The sequence below is a fragment of the Oncorhynchus mykiss genome, chromosome 1 (genome assembly GCF_057628025.1).
Source record: "Oncorhynchus mykiss isolate SJ-2025 chromosome 1, ASM5762802v1, whole genome shotgun sequence".
NCBI classification, from domain to species: Eukaryota; Metazoa; Chordata; class Actinopteri; order Salmoniformes; family Salmonidae; genus Oncorhynchus; species Oncorhynchus mykiss.
In genome coordinates, this window is record NC_143022.1 from 11,903,336 (window position 1) to 11,922,500 (window position 19,165).

General features: G+C 42.5%; 1 protein-coding gene across 18 annotated transcripts in view; it reads right to left on the bottom strand.

Moving 5' to 3' along the window:
- The window catches only part of LOC110522842 (receptor-type tyrosine-protein phosphatase S), a 392,578-nt gene that overhangs the window by 293,946 nt on the left and 79,467 nt on the right, over positions 1-19,165 (bottom strand). For 2 of the 18 annotated variants that reach the window (XM_090242017.1, XM_090241745.1), the window contains exon 1: positions 17,360-17,627. The exons of 14 other annotated variants lie outside the window; for them this stretch is intronic. The gene's annotated coding sequence lies outside the window, so the exon portion shown is untranslated. Of the gene's footprint in view, positions 1-17,048; positions 17,628-19,165 lie in introns of those variants that run through there. 2 more of the 18 variants (XM_090241874.1, XM_090241679.1) reach the window with 1 other exon arrangement.

Here is a 19,165-nt window from a genome sequence, read left to right on the forward strand (position 1 = left end):
GTGACAGTGGTGAACCTATAGGTCTTCAGTGTGTAACAGGTTAGTACAGTAGTGAACCTATAGGTCTTCAGTGTGTAACAGGTTAGTACAGTGGTGAACCTATAGGTCTTCAGTAGTGAACCTATAGACCTTCAGTGTGTGACAGTGGTGAACCTATAGACCTTCAGTGTGTGACAGGTTGGTGATTCTGAAAGGACACTTGTAGGACAGTGCACGTTTTGTAAAACACAAAGGGCCTTGTGGAGGGTAAAACACAAAGTGGCGTTGTGGAGGGTATACGCCCCCCTATGCCAACTTTATTTTGAGTGGGCATTGCATATACTTATTTCTTAATCCCTAATGATGCGTATCAATGTAGTATAGTGGAAGTATACGACTTATCAATGATGTAGTACAATGATGTAGTGAAATCATGCACAAAGTAGCCTAAACAACTGCAAATCACTTGAAATATATTCACATGCGTGCTGCGACACACAGCCTAGTTTCAGCAGAATATCATCTACAGGGGCAGCAAGAGTGTGCAGCTCTCAACTGGTTTTGGCATGGAGCAGCTCACAGAAGAATGACATCGGTAGGGTAGGGTAGGAAAGACGTTTCAACTTATGATATCTGCCAGTTAATGCTAACTAAGGGAACAATGGGTATGCAAACCAGGTGTTGAGAAAGTTTGGTCCTTAGTCTTGGATAGTAGGCTATTTGCGATGTGCAACTCAGTCATTTTGCTCTGTTTGGATAAACATCTCTAAAGGTTTTCTTAAAAAACCTTCCCAATTAAATGTTGATTGCAATGTGACCTACCTGACAGAATGATACAATGCTGATTTGTATCAATGGGGAAGGTGTTTGTTGTGCTCAAGTTTAGCCTAAAGGTTAACTACACCTTCCAAAAATATATATATTTTTTTTTCTTCCCAGACCTTAAAAATGATTTCCTGATGTGGTTTAAGCTTTCTTGTAGACTTACAACAAAAATAAAAAAAGTTTTTTTATTTAAGTGTGATTTTGAGAGTGAAAATCTAAAAGATTTTGAGGAAAACATAGGATTTGTCACACAGGACCCACTTTTCCATGGACCACTACACCACTGCATAGGGCCAATAGAACAACAGCAGTCCATTCACTCTGAAATAACAAGCCAGTAGGTCCCAATCATGAGAATACAAAAAACACGATCATTAGGCTAAGCATGTCCCGATCGAAGTAACCACTGATCTAAAGTTTAAACGCAACAATGTTTCGCACAGGTTATTTTCAAAGAAATGGCTAACAACAGCATTCAGGCTGCAATAAAAAACACAGTTCCACTCAACAGATGATCATTTGAAACTTGAAAAGGGAGAAGCTATCAAAGAAGCTAACAAATTAGCAACAACATCCTCTTCCATGACGCCTGCTGCAGACGCCGCAAAATAACTTCCACTCAACAGATGATCATTTGAAACTTGAAAAGGGAGAAGCTAACAAAGAAGCTAACAAATTAGCAACAACATCCTCTTCCATGACGCCTGCTGCAGACGCCGCAAACTAACTTCCAACAAAAGCTAGCTATCTATGCCGTGGGAAAACTATTGCTCACTATGGCACAGTGACCTGTTGGCCTTCGATCTGTTGCCCATTAAAGGTCAATGTGATTGGTTGATTCCACTGTCACCCCAAATATTTGCCCTAATATAGCTGAATGGCAGATGCCTTCTAATCAAGGTTCTGATGGCCTAGCCAACGGCTGACCTAGCTCGCTAGATTTATCTCCCCAGAGACCACCAAAGAAAAAATCTCATTCTACCTTTTTTTCTCTTCAGCGTTAACTTTTTACTTTCCAACAAAAACTGAAGAGATTAAATCAGAACATCGCTGACAAGCATAGAAGGCCCTCATTGTTCCCCACTATGCTTGGGTTAGTCATATTTTGTAGAGTGTTTTTTTTTTGCCCTCAGCATGTATTTTTTCACCATTCTGAATGTCTAAAAAATCCTGGAAATTTGTTTACTATTATTATGGTGACGATTAGACAAAATTACAGTCATGGTCTTCAATTGGACTCGCATTTTTCTGGTCTCGGACTTGACCTCGGCCTCTCGTCCCCCTCCGGTCTTGACTCGGACGCGATTTTGCTCCGGGCTTTGTCTTAAATCGGTCTCGCTTTCGGTGTTCTAGAACACAACACTGAGTATCACACACACACACACACACACACACACACACACACACACACACACACACACACACACACACACACACACACAAACACATACACATGTACACACACATACACAAACAGAAACACACACGTAAACACACATACACACACAGAAACACACACGTAAACACACTTCACCTTGAGTTATAACCTTCTTTCCAACAGAGCTGTAGTATACCACTGAGTGGTTATGTGTTGCAGATTGTGGACGTTGGAGAAATATTAAAGCAATAGGGTTTGCATGAAATTCCCTCTGATGTCAGTGATGCCCATGAAGTGGAGAAAATAGCTGACTTCAAATGAGGCTGTAGGTTTCCTCAAGGTTCCTTCAAGCTCTCTCTCTACCTGTTTGAATGTAATACAGCTACATTCTCCCAACCCTGCCAGACATGCAGTACTTACAGTCTGTTCCCATTGTACTTCATTGTAATCAGAGGGCTAATATACACTACCATTCAAAAGTTAGGGGTCACTTAGAAATGTCCTTGTTTTTGAAAGTAAAGCACATTTTTTGGCCATTAAAATAACATTAAATTGATCAGAAATACAGTGTAGACATTGTTAATGTTGTAAATGACTGTTGTAGCTGGAAACGCATGATTATTAATGGATTATCTACATAGACGTACAGAGGCCCATTATCAGCAACCATCACTCCTGTGTTCCAATGGCACGTTGTGTTAGCTAATCCACGTTTATCATTTTAAAAGGCTAACTGATCATTAGAAAACCCTTTTTACAGTGATGTTAGCACAGCTGAAAACTGCTGTCCTGATTAAAGAAGCAATAAAACTGGCCTTCTTTAGACTAGTTGAGTATCTGGAGCATTAGCATTTGTGGGTTTGATTACAGGCTCAAAATGGCCAGAAACAAAGGACTTTCTTCTGAAACTAGTCAATCTATTCTTGTTCTGAGAAATGAAGGCTATTCCATGCCAGAAATTGCCAAGAAACTGAAGATATGGTGCAACGCTATGTACTACTCCCTTCACAGAACAGCACAAACTGGCTGTAAGCAAAATAGAAAGAGGAGTGGGAGGCCCCGGTACACAACTGAGCAAGAGGACAAGTACATTAGAGTGTCTAGTTTAAGAAACAGACGCCTCACAAGTCCTCAACTGGTAGCTTCATTAAATAGTACCCACAAAACACCAGTTTCAACGTCAACATTGAAGAGGCGACTCCGGGGTGCTGGTCTTCTAAGCAGAGTTGCAAAGAAAAAAACATATCTCAGACTGGCCAATAAAAAGAAAAGATTAAGATGGGCAAAACAACACAGACACTGGACAAAGGAAGATTGGATAAAAGTGTTATGGACAGACAAATCTAAGTTTGAGGTGTCGGATCACAAAGAAGAACATTCGTGAGACGCAGAAAAAATGAAAAGATGCTGGAGTGCTTGACGGAATCTGTCAAGCATGGTGGAGGCAATGTGATGGTCTGGTGGTGCTTTTGTGGTGGTAAAGTGGGAGATTTGTACAGGGTGAAAGGGATCTTAAAGAAGGAAAGCTATCACTCCATTTTGCATCGCCATGCCATACCCTGTGTACAGCGCTTAATTGGAGCCAATTTCCTCCTACAACAGGACAATGACCCAAAGCACAGCTCCAAACTATGCAACAACTATTTAGGGAAGAAGAAGTCAGCTGACTGGCCAGAGTGTGGCCAGCAGTCACCGGATCTCAACCCTGTGGAGCTGTTGTGGGAGCAGATTGACCGTATAGTACTTAAGAAGTGCCCATCAAGCCAATCCAACTTGTGGGAGGTGCTTCAGGAAAGTGACCCCAAACTTTTGAACGGTAGTGGACATACTATGCATGCCAGTCTCTCTTGGCTAAGAATTGAAGAGAGACTGACTGCATCACTTTTTTATAATAAATGATGTGTTGACAATTCCAAATAGTTTACATAGTCAAATTACACACAGCTCTGACACACCCACTTTCCCCACCAGACATGCCACCAGGGATCTTTTCAAAGTCCTCAAATCCAGAACCAATTCAAGAAAGTGTACGATATTATATAGAGCCATTATTTCATTATCTCATATTCCTCAAATGAACAGCAAACATGGTTTAAGGAAACTGGTAAAGCATCACTTCGCCGTCCAATGCCTCTCCGCTATCTTGATCTAGATATTTTGTGTATGTATTGACATGTCGGCTATGTGTGCCCTTTTAATTAAATTAATTTAGTTCTGTCCTTGAGTTGTTCTTGTCTATTAATGTTCTGTATTATGTAATGTTTAATTTTTTGTATGGGCCCCAGGAAAAGTAAGATCAATTTAGGAAATTGTTAGGTTACTCAGTCACAGCAAATCTAACTATATTTTGCGGGGTGTGTGTACAAGTAGAGGTTTTTAGCTCAATTTAGGAAATTAGATGAATAAATACAGATGTGACAGCTACAATGACCTAATGCTACCAATTATGGATAAGTGCAAACCGTATCGAAGGTCCCTGATTAATCTGAAATATTTGTAATGAGAGCTTAAATAAGGTCAAAATAATCTCATAATCTCTTGGACTTTAGCTAAAACCAAACCTGTCCAAAACTGTTTGACCTTTTCCCTCAACTCTCAAATTGGCCAAAAATTCCAATGTCAGAGAATAGATAAATCTCTTTAATTTTCTCCCTCAACTGAATTCCAAAATGGCCGCACTACCTCAGATCTCTCCTCTGTTCTATTTAAGATTCAGATAGCATTAGTCATGAGCAAAGGTAAAGGCCAGTGATAGATCACTTTTATAGCTGTCTTCTCTCTCCGCCTGCACAATACCAGGCACTCCTCTGCGGCAAATGTGTTGCCATACACAGACACGCACGCACACACACACACACACACGCGCACACGCACGCACGCGCGCACACACACACACGCACGCACGCACACACGCGCATGCACACACACACACACACACACACACGCATGCACAAACACACACACACACACACGCATGCACAAACACACACACACACACACACACACACACACACACACAATAGCAGTGTTATTGGGATGAAAGGACACACTGTCCAGATTTCATGCCAGCCTACCCATATCTATGCAAGCTCACACACATCACATCAGGGCATCTTTAAAACTAGACAAGACTAGAACCTCGGTACATCAACAGGGTAATCTCACACGACTACATGCACATCAGGAGTAAACAAGGGTATTCAAAAATGAAAGATTTTACTAAGAGTTTTTCTTAATAAATTCTTAATTCTGTTGACACTGAAGTCATTAGGGCTTTGGAAGTTAATTACAATATATTTCATACATATGGCCTGAGAATGTGGCTTTGATGATGTCAGATCTGGTGCGGCCACAGGGCTTGTGTTCAGCTCTCTCCATTGCAGTCAAGTCACAAGAGCTAATGGGCACAAACCACAAAAGAGGCCCTACACACCAACCACCCTCAAATCCCCACTTTACTCATAAACCACTGGGGTCAAATCCACTAAACTATGACTCCACACACTGCACCTCCAGAATTCCAGCTTAGTGAAGCCAGCCCTAGACAAGCTTTTACATAGCAACTATTCACTCCTGCACACATAAGAGTACACTAAGCACACACACATCTTCAGTTATGTCTCTCGTCCAGATAATGACACGCACGCACGCACGCGCACACACACACATACACACACAGAAACACACTTCACCTGGAGTTACAACCTTCCTTCCAACAGAGCTGTAGGATACCACTGAGTGGTTATGTGTTGCAGATTGTGGACGTTGGAGAAATATGAAATCAGAAGGTTTTGCATGAAATACCCTCACATGTCAGTGACGCCCATGAAGTGGAGAAAATAGGAGATTTGATAAATAAATACAGATGTCACAGCTACAAATGACCTATTGCTACCAATTATGGATAAGTGCAAACCGTACTGAAGGTCCCTGAATCATCTGAAATATTTGTAATGAGAGTTTAAATGGTCAATATAATCTCAACCTCTTGGACTGTAGCTAAAACCAAACCAGTCCAAAACTGTTCAACCTTTTCCCTCAACTCTAATTTTGGCAAAACATTCCAATGTCAGAAGATTCCTAAATTTCCTCCCTTAACTAAATTTGAAAATGGCCACCCGTCTGTTGTCTTTTCTCTTTATAGAGCAACTGCTTTTAACCTTTTACTGCAGTGGGCTAAATCAGGGTCACACAAAGTGTTTCTTGGTAGTCTTAAACAAATCTACTTTGAAACAAAAGTATCCTCCTCACACACATGGTTATGGGCTTAAATAAATAAGACATCTGTACCATGTCAGATATTGAGTTGAAATGCATTACATTTTGAGTTTGCATCCCAATATTCTACTTTATATACATCACAGAAGACTGAAATATAACAAAACTGTTTAACATAAAAACACCGTAATTGCTGCAGTTTTCTTTTATAATGGGGTACAAAAATGCAATTTCAGAATGTGAAAGGGATATGAGCCAGAAATAGTTATTCTCGTGTCAAAATTGATTACAAACAAACATGGAGAGAGCAAACATGGTGGGAGCATGCGGTGATTGCTCTCTATTCAATAGCATAGACAGTGAGAAAGACCTGCCCAGCAGCCCGACATTGTTTACATAGGACAACACGTCTCACATGTTTTTTACTTGAGAAATACTGCACCAAAAATTGCACAACTAAAACATCCTTGGCAAAAACGTCAACATTTTTTTTTTGCAGATTTCTTGAGTTATCTTAGATTAATTCTGGGGATTTTGAGGTGTGAAATAGGCTTCCTACAGTGTCTCATGAGAGACACACATCATTAACCAAACACGGAATCAGTCAGGAGACACACCTCCAAGACTGAAATCTCTTTTTTTCTTCTTCTAATGAGAAACAGAAAAACAAAGGCCAATGGGAATGTTCAGTGCCTCTTTAAGATGCAGGTAGCATTAGTGATGAGCAAAGGTAAAGGCCACCGATCGATCACTTTTACAGCTGTCTTCTCTCTTCGCCTGCACAATACCAGGCTCTCCTCTGCGGCAAACGTGTTTCCATGCCATTCTCTTTAGGGTGCAGGCTCAACAAAACCCTACTGTGATTTACAATGGGGCCCACATCCACTATTAGTTGCCGGGTAGAAGTGCCTGAGGACTGATTTTGCCCAGCACACAGCTAGGGCTGTAGGGTAGGCAGAGACACTGGTTCTGTGTGTGTATGCTAGCTAACAACATGCTAACATGACAGATATGGTTGTGCAGTTTAAGTGTAGCTAGCCAAAACATAGCTACAGGCAACTGTAGAGTTACATTATTGCGCAGCCAAGGAAAATACTTATAGAGGTTGGCAGTGGTGGGAAAACAAACACACAAACACAAGAAAATGAACTAAAGTCCACTTAGACGTACACCCTCTCTACTTTACAAACTATACCCTGTAGCATGCTAGCTACAACCCACTGCACAGACAGAGATGCAGAGAGATTAATAATCTGTTTGGCACAGGGTCATTTGTATTCAGCCACTCCTCATCTGGCATTGCCAATCTAATATGGCCCTGGCAGGGGCTTTGCCACAGCAGTTGGCAAGTAAAGCAGCGTGCAGCCATCTTGGGTGGAATGGGGTTCGGAGCACCCTGACGTGTGGAGAGTTTGGCTTTGGTTGGTGGAGCTGAAGTCAGCCCGTTGTCTATTTCTCTCTTTGCTTTTATGGAACCTATATCTCAAATTCATTAGCCCGCCTTTATCTCAAGTTCATTAGTCCACCTTTATCTCAATGCTAATGACAGCTAGCCCTGTCTCTCCAGCTCCCTTCTACTTCTCCTCCAGGCTCTCTATCTGCCATGCCACTCTCTAGCTCTCTTTCTCCATCTTTGCCCCCCCCTCTCCATCCCTCTCTTCACCCCAGGACAGCTCCCATACTCCACCTGTTGCTCCCCTCAGACCTGCTTTTGTTCCCCTCCTGTTACCTCTCTTCTTCTCCACCTCCACCCCGTCGCGACTAGAGATTGGAGGCTGCATGACAGCACGTCATGGGGGGATACTTTTCCCCCCATACCCCACCACCGATGGGAGAGGGAGCGCCAACCCATGTGCTCAGTCAAATAGGGTTCGGTAACAACGGCTGTCCCGCCGAGATGTCCCATCGCTTTCTCTGATGGGGTTGTGTGTGTGAGTGTGCGTGTGTGTGTGTGCGCGCGCACGTGCGCGCGTGTGTGTGTGCATGTAACAGCACTTCCATAACTCCTTCTTCCTGCCTCAAACACCAATTCCTCATATCAATACTCCATATTTCTTCGTAGCGCATATGACAGGGCCTCTATATCTCCCCATGCAACGCTCGGTGTGAGAGCTCCCTGCCTCACCAACATACACCGCAGGCCCTAATCCACCAATGCCTGCTCCACACTGCTTTTATTTCTTGACACTATCGCCTCGCATCAATCGGCAAATAGACAGTGCCAGATAACAGCGCCATTTATTTCCTTGTAAACAAACCATTCTTGTTCTCCCTTCACTGTTCCATTCCTATCAGATAAACCAGCAGTTCTTTCTCAGCACGCTGCTGCTGAATGAAAAACGGCAAGGTCAGCGTGGAACGCCGTGACAACGCTAGGGTAACGCTTCAGCAACGTCGGAAGCCTAAAGATTACAAGGATACGGCGAAGTGTCATCAGTGATTTTCTCTAATCTGTACATAATCTTGACACTGGAAAAGACCTTCCAAAACCTTTTGGAACAAAATAAGTATAAGTTTAATGTTGGAGACAATCTCCCCTATTACAAAAAAATATAACCTGCCTACAAAAATAATGAAAAAAATAATAAACTCCCAAAATGTATTTTAGGATGCATATAATAAATAAATAAGAAGACTATATAGCTACCCCTCCCTCTGGTCAAAGCACTGTATCTCTCTGATTGGTTGTCGTTCTCTGGAGGCCCTATTTGTTTCTAATCAGTGACACACAAGAGTTCATTTATTTATTTTCTCCCCTTCCCAATTACGTTCAGCTACCACTGCAGTGTTAAAACTTCAGGAGTGAGGAAAGAATGGGAGAAGAGATAAAAGAGACTAAAGTTTGGCGTGTGTGAAGGGCTTTGGTGCATCAGGGGGACATGTTCCTTCCTTCCTCTGTCAGTCAGTCAGTCAGCGTGTGTGAAGGGCTTTGGTGCATCAGGGGGACATGTTCCTTCCTTCCTCTGTCAGTCAGTCAGTCAGCGTGTGTGAAGGGCTTTGGTGCATCAGGGGCACATGTTCCTTCCTTCCTCTGTCAGTCAGTCAGTCAGCGTGTGTGGCAGTACTGTAAAAGAGATCTTCACCTTTGCCGTCATCCCACCTACCATTGTAAAAGTTGCGTCCAAACAGCCAAGAATTTACCACAACAAATGTCTGGGAAAAACAAAAGATGATCTTCTTCTTCTTCTAAAAAGAAAATGGTGGTTCATCCTCCCAGTCTCTTACTTGTCTACTGGAATACAGCAGGGGTTTCGGGGTGTTTACATAGAAATGTCTTCTTCTCCTCCGAAAGGTGTACTTGCTTCCAAGAGATAAGCTCGTGATTCACGGCAAAGGCGAGGGGGAACAAAATGCATCTCCACTCGCTCCCTCTCTCTCTTTTATACACACCATGGTGCAGAGTCATTTTGGTTTCCAGACTGGAGTATGTGCTCTTCTGAAATCCAGTCACACGAAAAACTGCATCTGCATACAAATCGAATTAAGCTTGATATGATAGCAGAAGTCTGCATGCCTTTCTCCCATTTAGACTTGTTACCGCATAGGGGGCTCCCAGACCGCTATGCTATTCGTCATAACCAGGACGAATAGCCCCCTTATCCCCAATGCACAGAGATGAACAAACTTGACAGAAAGGTACTTACTCCTGTTTAACCCTAGCCAGACTTGAGTGATGGATGTGGGCAGCCAGGTCGGTTGTCCTCCCCCATCTCTCTTTCTCTCCCTCTCTCCCTCTCTCCCCAGCCTCCCAGAGGCCCATGTTTTCATGCTTGAACTACAAACAATTACTGACATCCATCAATTATCTGCCAACTCCCATTGGTCGTTCCACTCTTTTCTCTATGACAACACCCCCTTCACCTCCCCCCTCCCCCCTCCCCACTTTCTCCCCCAATCCCCAACCAGCTGAGAGTCCCCCCATTTCTATCCCCGTTCCCTGCTTCCCCTACCAGATGTCCGTCGGTTTGGGTGAGTCTGACAACAAAAGAAGGGCTTCTGAATGCTCCCGGGCCTAGCCATCTTGTCCTGAGCTTTCTGTTCAGACACAAAAGCCAGAGGATTAACAGCTTTTAGCACATGAAAACCACTATCTCCCTCTTTTGCTCTTTTTCTCCCCCCTTCTCTGCATTTCTCTCCCCTACAGGCCTTTTCAGCTCCTTTAGACTCTACGCTCAAACGCCCCCCCCCCCCCCAACGCTTAAACGTCCCCCCACCCGGGAATGAGCAGGCGTTCTTACTACCTAACCAACTACCTAACCATCTACTACAGTTATCATCTTATGTGTATGTATAGCAGTGGCCCCCCTCCCAAGCCTGAAGCCCTATTGGCATCACTCTCTTCAGGAGAATGAAGCAGAATGGGGCTCCCCAGGGCATGTAAACACATCAACATTACCACTTTCTATAGCACTGAAATGCTAAAGCTGAGGGGGAAAAAATCCTTATTTATAAGGTCACATTTTGGCCTTCTAGTGAACCTCATGCATTGCTAATGGAAATGTTAAACAAAAGGTCTAATTCAAGTGAGATGTTGTGCCGTAGCCCTTTTCTGCAGTCAAATTAACTAGTGGCCTTCATGGGTGAAATGTTATTCATCTTTTTTTCATCATTTCCAAATTAATTAACATTGTGTTTCTTTGTCAAACAGTTTTGTTATATTTCAGTCTTCTGTGATGTATATAAAATGTAATATTGGGATGCAAACTCAAAAAGATATCTGACATGGTACAGGTGTCTCCGTTTTTCTTTTAAGCACATAACCATGTGTGTGAGGTGTATACTTTTGTGAGCTCCATGTGCAATTTCTGTAGAGATAAACCAGATCAAGCCTGAACTGTGCAATGTAGTAGGGAATTTAAGTTCCCAACAGGCCAATATTCTACACAGTTTAGCGCATAAAACGTTGGAATTAACTACAATGACCATAATCCATTGCTCGCCCGCTTCAACTTATCCGGTCTGTACGGCACAAGACATGGAGACAAGAGAGAACTGGTGATCGACAGGGATAGAAAGCAGTTGCTTCGCGAGCCTGAAAATACATGATCTAAGTGATTGATAGTTGGTATTCAGGAGCCATAAAAGCACGCCTTATTTACTACTAAAATAGTGATTTTGATAGAAGGCAGCAGTTCTTGAGAGATGAGATGATGACTTGGAATAAAATAATAAAGTCATCAAATAAAACAAGATGTAATATACACAATATCTGAAATATTTGATTAAAGTAAAGTAATGTGAAAAATGATGGTTAATAAGTGATAATGGGCCGTCACTAGTCATGGGACTTGTATTGTTTTATTCTTTGTTGTTAGCGTTCAACCCACATGATGCATAGTGCATTTAATGTTTAAAAATAATAATAATTGTAACCGAAAACCGTGATTATTTGTTTTGTAATCAAACTGAAACCGAAGTGACATCAAAAAACGCTAATCGTTCAGCACTACTGGTTTTGAAAAGCAGAAAACAAAGGTGTACCTGTGTATACACTGTACATCTTCTCTTGTTCTTATACGTGTCAGGTGCTGTTTCAGAAAATCATCTCCATTTTCCTAAAATTCCTTTTATATCAACATGTTGGGGCGATCAACAGCATTGATTGAGAATGAACTGTAAGACCTCCTCCACTACAGCACTCCACCAGGACACAACTCAAACTGACTTCACAAATCCCCCCCTGCCAAAGGCTCAATGTGACACATCAGCCATCCGGTCTGGACCCTAACTGGAGAATAAATGGGCCAATCCCAACCTGCCATAATGACCCATTGGGGTGTATGAATAGGGTGTCAGCGGCTCTCCACAACTAGGGGTCATAACTCTGGTTGGAGTTCCTGAGAGAACCTGTTTTTTGAGGATGCCCCAAGGGGGAGGCGCCATCAATCTGAGGACGCCAGCTGGTAATCACACTGAACAAGCTAGAGAGCAGTCCAGTGGTGGAATCAGAGGGGACATGAGAGAGAGAAAAAGCCAAACAGCCTGGTTTATTCCAGACAGGGTGTTAATTACAACCTCTCCATGAAACACCAGTTCACATTAACTCCATAACCATAAAGACGGAGCATTGAGATGGGGGGGGAAGAGCCGGAATAGCCGTCAAACGAGGGGGGTTCCCTTCCACAAAGTGAATTAAGCATTACTGTACACTCTTAGAAAAATGGGTTCCAAAGTGTTCTTCGACTGTCCCCGAACCCTTTTTGGTTCCAGATAGAACAGAGGGTTCCATGTAGAACCCTCTGCTTAAATTGTTCTACATGGAACTCAGAAGGGTTCTACCTGGAAACAAAACATTTCTACCTGGAACCGAAAAAGGTTTATTCAAAGGTTTCTCCTATCGGGACAGCCAAAGAACCCTTTTAGGTTCTAGATAGCACATTTTTTCTAAGTGTATCAACACATCAACATCAAAAGAACAGGAGCAAATCATTGGTGTAAACCCCGGTATCTGGGGACAAGGGATGCCAAGACCCAGGGGAGTGTGTCCACAAAGTCACTTTAGAGCTATCAGATAGACAATCAGGGGCGCAACGTTCACTGGGGACAGGGACCCCACATTCTCAAATTGAATTTTTGTCCCCCCCAGTTTTATCATTGGAATGTGATACAAAATCAGGCAACGGTGTGCTTTAGGACCATGCAGACGCCTCCAAGCAGTCAGGTAGGCTGTTTGGAGTGTTTATCCGACCGGATAAAAAAATATATATATATATGTCCCACCCCACTTCTAAAACCAAAGTTGCGCCTATGGTGTAAACCCGGTATCTGGGGGCAAGGGATGCCAAGGCCCTGGTAGTGTGTCCACAAAGTCCTTTTAGAGCCATCAGATAGACAAGAGGAAGTTGTGGGGTACAAAGCAGGGACAGAGCTTTAGCTTTATCTGTCTGTTGGCAGGTTTAGGAAAAGCCGACAGAGATAGAAAGGAGACTCCCGGCCTAGCTCAGGCGTGCAGCCAACTGTGAGATGGACTTTAACCTTGAGTGAGATGGATCAATCATGTTGAGTTCCATTACTGCCTGTCTTATCTGGTCCCGTGCTCCGACCCCGCGGAACCCCTAAATCTGGTCCAGGGCTCTGACCCAACGGCACCCCTAAAGCGAGCGCTGCTTGTTCTGGGCCATCCTTTGTGCTCAGGGGGAACCCATGTGTAAATATAATTTGGAGGAATCTCAGAGGCTGTTTTTCACTTCTAACAGAGGGCTGTTGACACGGCCAATCTACTGATTCGGACTCGGAGTCAGGGGAACACGTCTGAGCGAATCGGTCAATAATTCCACAGCCCTAATCTCTTATCCCCTGTGGCCACAGCGCAGGAGAGGAAAGGTGGAAAGATATAAGCAGTAAGTAGTGTATGGGATATTGCCTGTTTTTCTACCCTCTTTTTGGGCAGTTTGAATAGAGGCTACTGTCTATGATCCAAGATCTTGACGATGGGTTGAGTCACAAACCACTCATACCACTCATGTACAGCAAGTAGATGAAAGTCACGATCAACAGTTTCCATTAACCAACCACTTAAAAGGTCTCCTCCCTCAACGACGATACGAGCCACTGCTGCATCTCTCTATCCATCTCTCTCCTTCTCTCTAATAACACAATGGAGTCCTCTGGTCTCTAATAACACGATGGAGTCTTCCGGTCTCTAATAACACGATGGAGTCCGCTGGTTCATCTCTCTATCCCTCTCTCTCCTTCTCCCTAATAACACGATGGAGTCCTCTGGTGCAGCTGCTATTAATGCTCCATGTTACCATGGCGTCTGAAGTCGATGAGCAGCGCGGCTAATTGGAAAACCCTTGATGTCACCTAAATTTATCTAATTTGGTTTCAAATGCAATCAACATGGCACTACGTAGTAAGAAGCACCCAATAGAAAAACACTTAGGCCTAGCACTGCATTAAATGGTCTATAAAATGATTTTTTTTTTCAATTGTTTGACGAAGTGGAGCGACGTTGAAAGTCCTGCAATCTAGGGTAATAAGACCCATTGCCACGTGTGAGCCTCTAAAACAGGCCTCAAAGTGAGAGGCAGAAAGTCTAACATCTTCAAAGTTAAATGTTTAGTGAAATTACTATTTACTCTGACAGCGGGCCTGAAGACTAGAGTCTGGAATCACCTCCTTTGATCCTTTGCAAACATTTAGAAAAAGCACCATACGGACATTCGGATAAGTGAGGGGGAAAGAGGAAAAAAAATATTAGAAAGTAATAATTGCGAGGAAATGAATTTCAAAACCCTCGGGGGGACACCTACAAATACATTTGTACAAAAATCATATACGGGGGAATAATTCAATTAACTTTTTCACTTACAAGTGAGAAAAAAACCCAACCCTCCCCAAGGTTTTGGTGGAATCAAAAGTTTTTCATATGAAATGTTTACATCAATTACCAAATTCTATTCATTTCAACTCCTTATGGGCTTGTCAGTCAAATGCATTGATTTGTTTATCTGAAGGCAGATACAAAGCCTGTGACATCCTCTGGTCTCAGCTAACTGCCTCTGCCTGCCTGGCAGCGTTCCTCTTCCGTTTGTTTTCCTCTGCTTCCTTTTCTAGCATCTGACAAAGATCAGTGGTGATAAATTGTTCAATTAAAGTGACATTAAGGATGCTGGACACAGTTGATATGTGCCTCTTTACATGTGAGGTGTTGTCCAATTTCTCTGAAGGACGCCACTTTTCTCTTTTCTGACAATCGACATGTGGATCTCATCATTACAAATTAGTTCATTTTATTCTAGCCAACACCAAGATGTAATGTTTAACTACAAGAATGATAGCATAACAAAACTCACAATATAAATTGCCTGGGAGAAAAAAATTATGGCCGATTGCATGTTTTTTAGTTGACATAGACATCAATATATGTATTTTGTGAACCCGCTATCGTTGCATTAGACTAGAACAGGGGTGGGCAACTCCAGTCCTCGAGGTCCTGATTGGTGTCACCATTTTTCTCCATCCCTAGCAAACACAGCTGATTCATCAAATTGCATTCTAAACTGAAGATCATGATTAGGTGATTATTGGAGTCAGGTGTGTTAGCTGGGGCAAAACTGTGACACCAATCAGGCCCTGGAGGACTGGTATTGCCCACCCCTGGACTAGAGGATGGTGGTTACATGTAATAGAAGGCTTCTCTACAGATATAGAACACTGTTTTATATAGTCCAAACATTCAGTATTTCACAGCAGACCACTGTTCGAAATAGGCTAGGCTATTACTATTTGTAAAGTTAACCTTTATTTAACTAGGCAGGTCAGTTAAGAACACATTCTTATTTACAGTGACGGCCTACCGAGGAACAGTTGGTTAATTGCCATGTTCAGGGGCAGAATGACAGATTTGTATCTTGTCAGCTCAGCGATTCGATCCAGCAAACTTTTGGTTACTGGCTTAACATTCTAACCACTAGGCTACCTGCCACCCCTACCTGCCACCTTGATTCTATTTAATTATATTTCCATGCATATATCACACTTTTATCAGGAAAATAATGTTGGGCTCCCGAGTGGGGCAGCTGTCTACGGCACTGCATCTCAGTGCTAGAGGCGTCACTACAGACACTGGTTCGATTCCAGGCTGTATCACAACCGGCCGTGATTGGGAGTCCCATAGGGCGGCGCACAATTGGCCCAGAATTTGTCCGGGGTTAGGGTTTGGCCGGGGTAGGCCGTCATCCGTCAATGTAAATAAGAATTTGTTCTTAACTGACTTGCCTAGAAAGTGCTTAGATGCAAAAAGCAAGTCCAATTGTGATTAAAATTTTGATTAATCCTACATAAAACAGGATCATTCAGCACTGCCAGTGGGAACCTTAACCGTGTAATAAACAACCTAGCACAGTATGCATCAGCTGAAGTTCACTGCCTCTTCACCAGTTTATTGAACTGATGTTATAGAATGATATAACAGACAGCTCAACAGCTCAGCTTCAATCTTTGTCTGAGCTATACTCTAATTTGGGACAGGCCTACATACTGTATGCCCAATGACAATTATAACAATCACCCCAAACAACTCGTCAATAGTAGCTCCTACAATGTAGCTCATCTCAACAGACATAACAACAGTCTTGCCAGATTGGTCGTCCTTGGGAACGAAGTGAAATATGCATATTCCCAGAGCACAAGACACCAATTGCGCCTCGCCGTATTGAAATGGTTGTTTGAAATACAAACACACCTTAAAAGAGAATGCATTTAACTAGCCTACACAGACAGACTAAAGCTATAAACCAAAAATAGTTATCATCAAATATTTTACTGTATAAATTATTTCGATACTTTTAAAAGGCTTGGCTATATACTGAAACATTGTAGCTTTATTCGTATCCAATGTGTTGCTGACTGTGAGAATGAGTAAAATAAAATAAAATACGAATTACTTTTCTAATTATGGTTGAAATGTTTTGTTGTAATTATACAGTTATAATACAACTTCTCCATACTGTATGAATTAAGTCTGTTAAATAGTATTCGTTTTGTGAAGTTGAACAAAGCCATCTGCGGGTAACAAGTAACATTACGTTGTAGCCTACGTGGGAAAATGCTTACAGCCTATGAATAGTAACTTTGTATCAAACAACTACATGTTCGTTCACATTTCAGCAAAAACGTTAGAAAGAAAGTAGTAAACACTTACTTGAGTGGCGTGAGATATATAAAAATATATATATATTAAACTGCCCCCCCTCCGAGTTTGTTTATGGGGGGTATATGAGGGACAATTTACAATTCAATTTCTCCTCCAAAAAAGGCTTATTTTGCATCCATGAAATAAAAACAAACTGAAGAATAATAAAACATGTCAGTTGTGTAAAAAACGTAGTCGCTTTTATACGGGGCAAACCACCGCTACAATCACGCCCTTTGCAAGTCTGTTTTCTGTTTTCACATCATTCCCTTTGTTGATCGCCACAATGGAACTAAAACCCGAGCCGTGCGATAACTTACAAATGCGTATCTGTTTGTTGCTGTGTTTTATCTCCACGTCGCAGGTATGGATTATTTTCGTCCTAAATCCACCTCATTCGACTGGGGTTCGGGAGATGGGTGTCGAGTGCCCCCCTAGTCGAGTTACCCCCTTCAACAAAAAAAAAAAACGGTACTGCCTCTCTGCGCTGACGTTACCTACCGCTCGTAGACGGAACAGATGAGGATTTGGGGTCGAACGTTATTGGAAACGTTCACGGTCGACCCCATGTAGAAACCCTGGGTCAGGAGAGGGTGGGGGCTGAAGGGTAGCGGTTGATGTAACGTAGAAATAGTGATCATTAATTAACCAATGTTCTTAATCTTACTTTAGCTCTGAAACGTATAGAATAGACGCAGTACAGTAGTTGCAATCTGATTTAAGAATTCATAGCATTATTAGAGGTGCAAACCTAATTAATCAGTCCCTAGGCTATTTCAAAACCAAATATTTTTTTTAAAGTGTTGTCTTTGTCAATAAATGACAGCTTTTTAAACGCTCTATAAAGGGAGCGTTTGGCTGAAATACGTTAGTGATGTAATAATGTTGTTTTCAAATCAGCTGTTACTGATCCCCTGCCTGAATTCCAGTTAACATGCATGAATGACTGGTTCATCCTCTACAAGTACAAGTTAGCCTCCATCGTTTGGCCTTAGGCTCTATCCTAATCTATTATAATTGATAATGAACAACTTCAAACCTAATTATGTCAACACTTGTGTTTATTAGTCTTTAGGCTGTTGCCAACCTAAATTGATTGGCCCAGAAAACAGAATAGGGGTAGACCTGCCATGCAAGTTTGGGAGGGTCAACACTAAAAAGGACAGTCCTCCAATTTGAGTCTGTGCTGTATTTGTGTAGTGAACATTTCAAGGGGCCCAGATAAAAAAAAATCTCACATTTTAGTAATTCAGCAAACACTCTAATCCAGATCGATTTACAGGAGCCTTGCTCAAGTGCAGATCAACAGATAGTTGGCTCAGAGATTCAAACCAGCAAACTTTCGGTCACTGGCTCAACGCTCTTAACTGCTAGGCTACCTGCCGCCCATAATGGATTGGGACCCATCTCTAGTGTACACTCTGTGACAAAGAACCAGTGTCATTCTCCCCCTCCCCTCCTCCGTTCAGTACTCTGTGTTTTAAACGCGGTGTGATATGTAACACCATAAAAGGTCAAATGGGGGCTAATCAATATGAGCACTTAATAAATCGTTTGGTGTGATTTGATGGTGTTTTTTTCCCCTTCCCCATATCTTTATTCACCGTTGCCTAATTTAATCAGGCCGATAAACCTTCGAGAGCCGCACACCACTTTTCCCCTGGTGGCGTGGAGGCTTAACATGGTACATTTCACTGGGGCTAGGGACATGTGGGTTAGTGCATGGAAGGAAAGAGGAACACTCACTTCTTGACATGGGCAATCCATGGCACAGCTTTGAGTCGACTACACTGGGTGCTCTTATCGTCTCTCTCTCTCTCTCTCTCTCTCTCTCTCTCTCTCTCTCTCTCTCTCTCTCTCTCTCTCTCTCTCAATTCAATTCAATTCAATTCAAGGGCTTTATTGGCATGGGAAACGTGTTAACATTGCCAAAGCAAGTGAGGTAGATAATATATAAAGTGAAATAAACAATAAAAATGAACAGTAAACATTACACATACAGAAGTTTCAAAACAAGAAAGACATTACAAATGTCATATCTCTCTCTCCCCTACTCTCTCTCCGACTCTCTCTCTCTCTCCTGTTTGCTGACGACACAACGTGGTAAGCCTGATCACCGACAACGA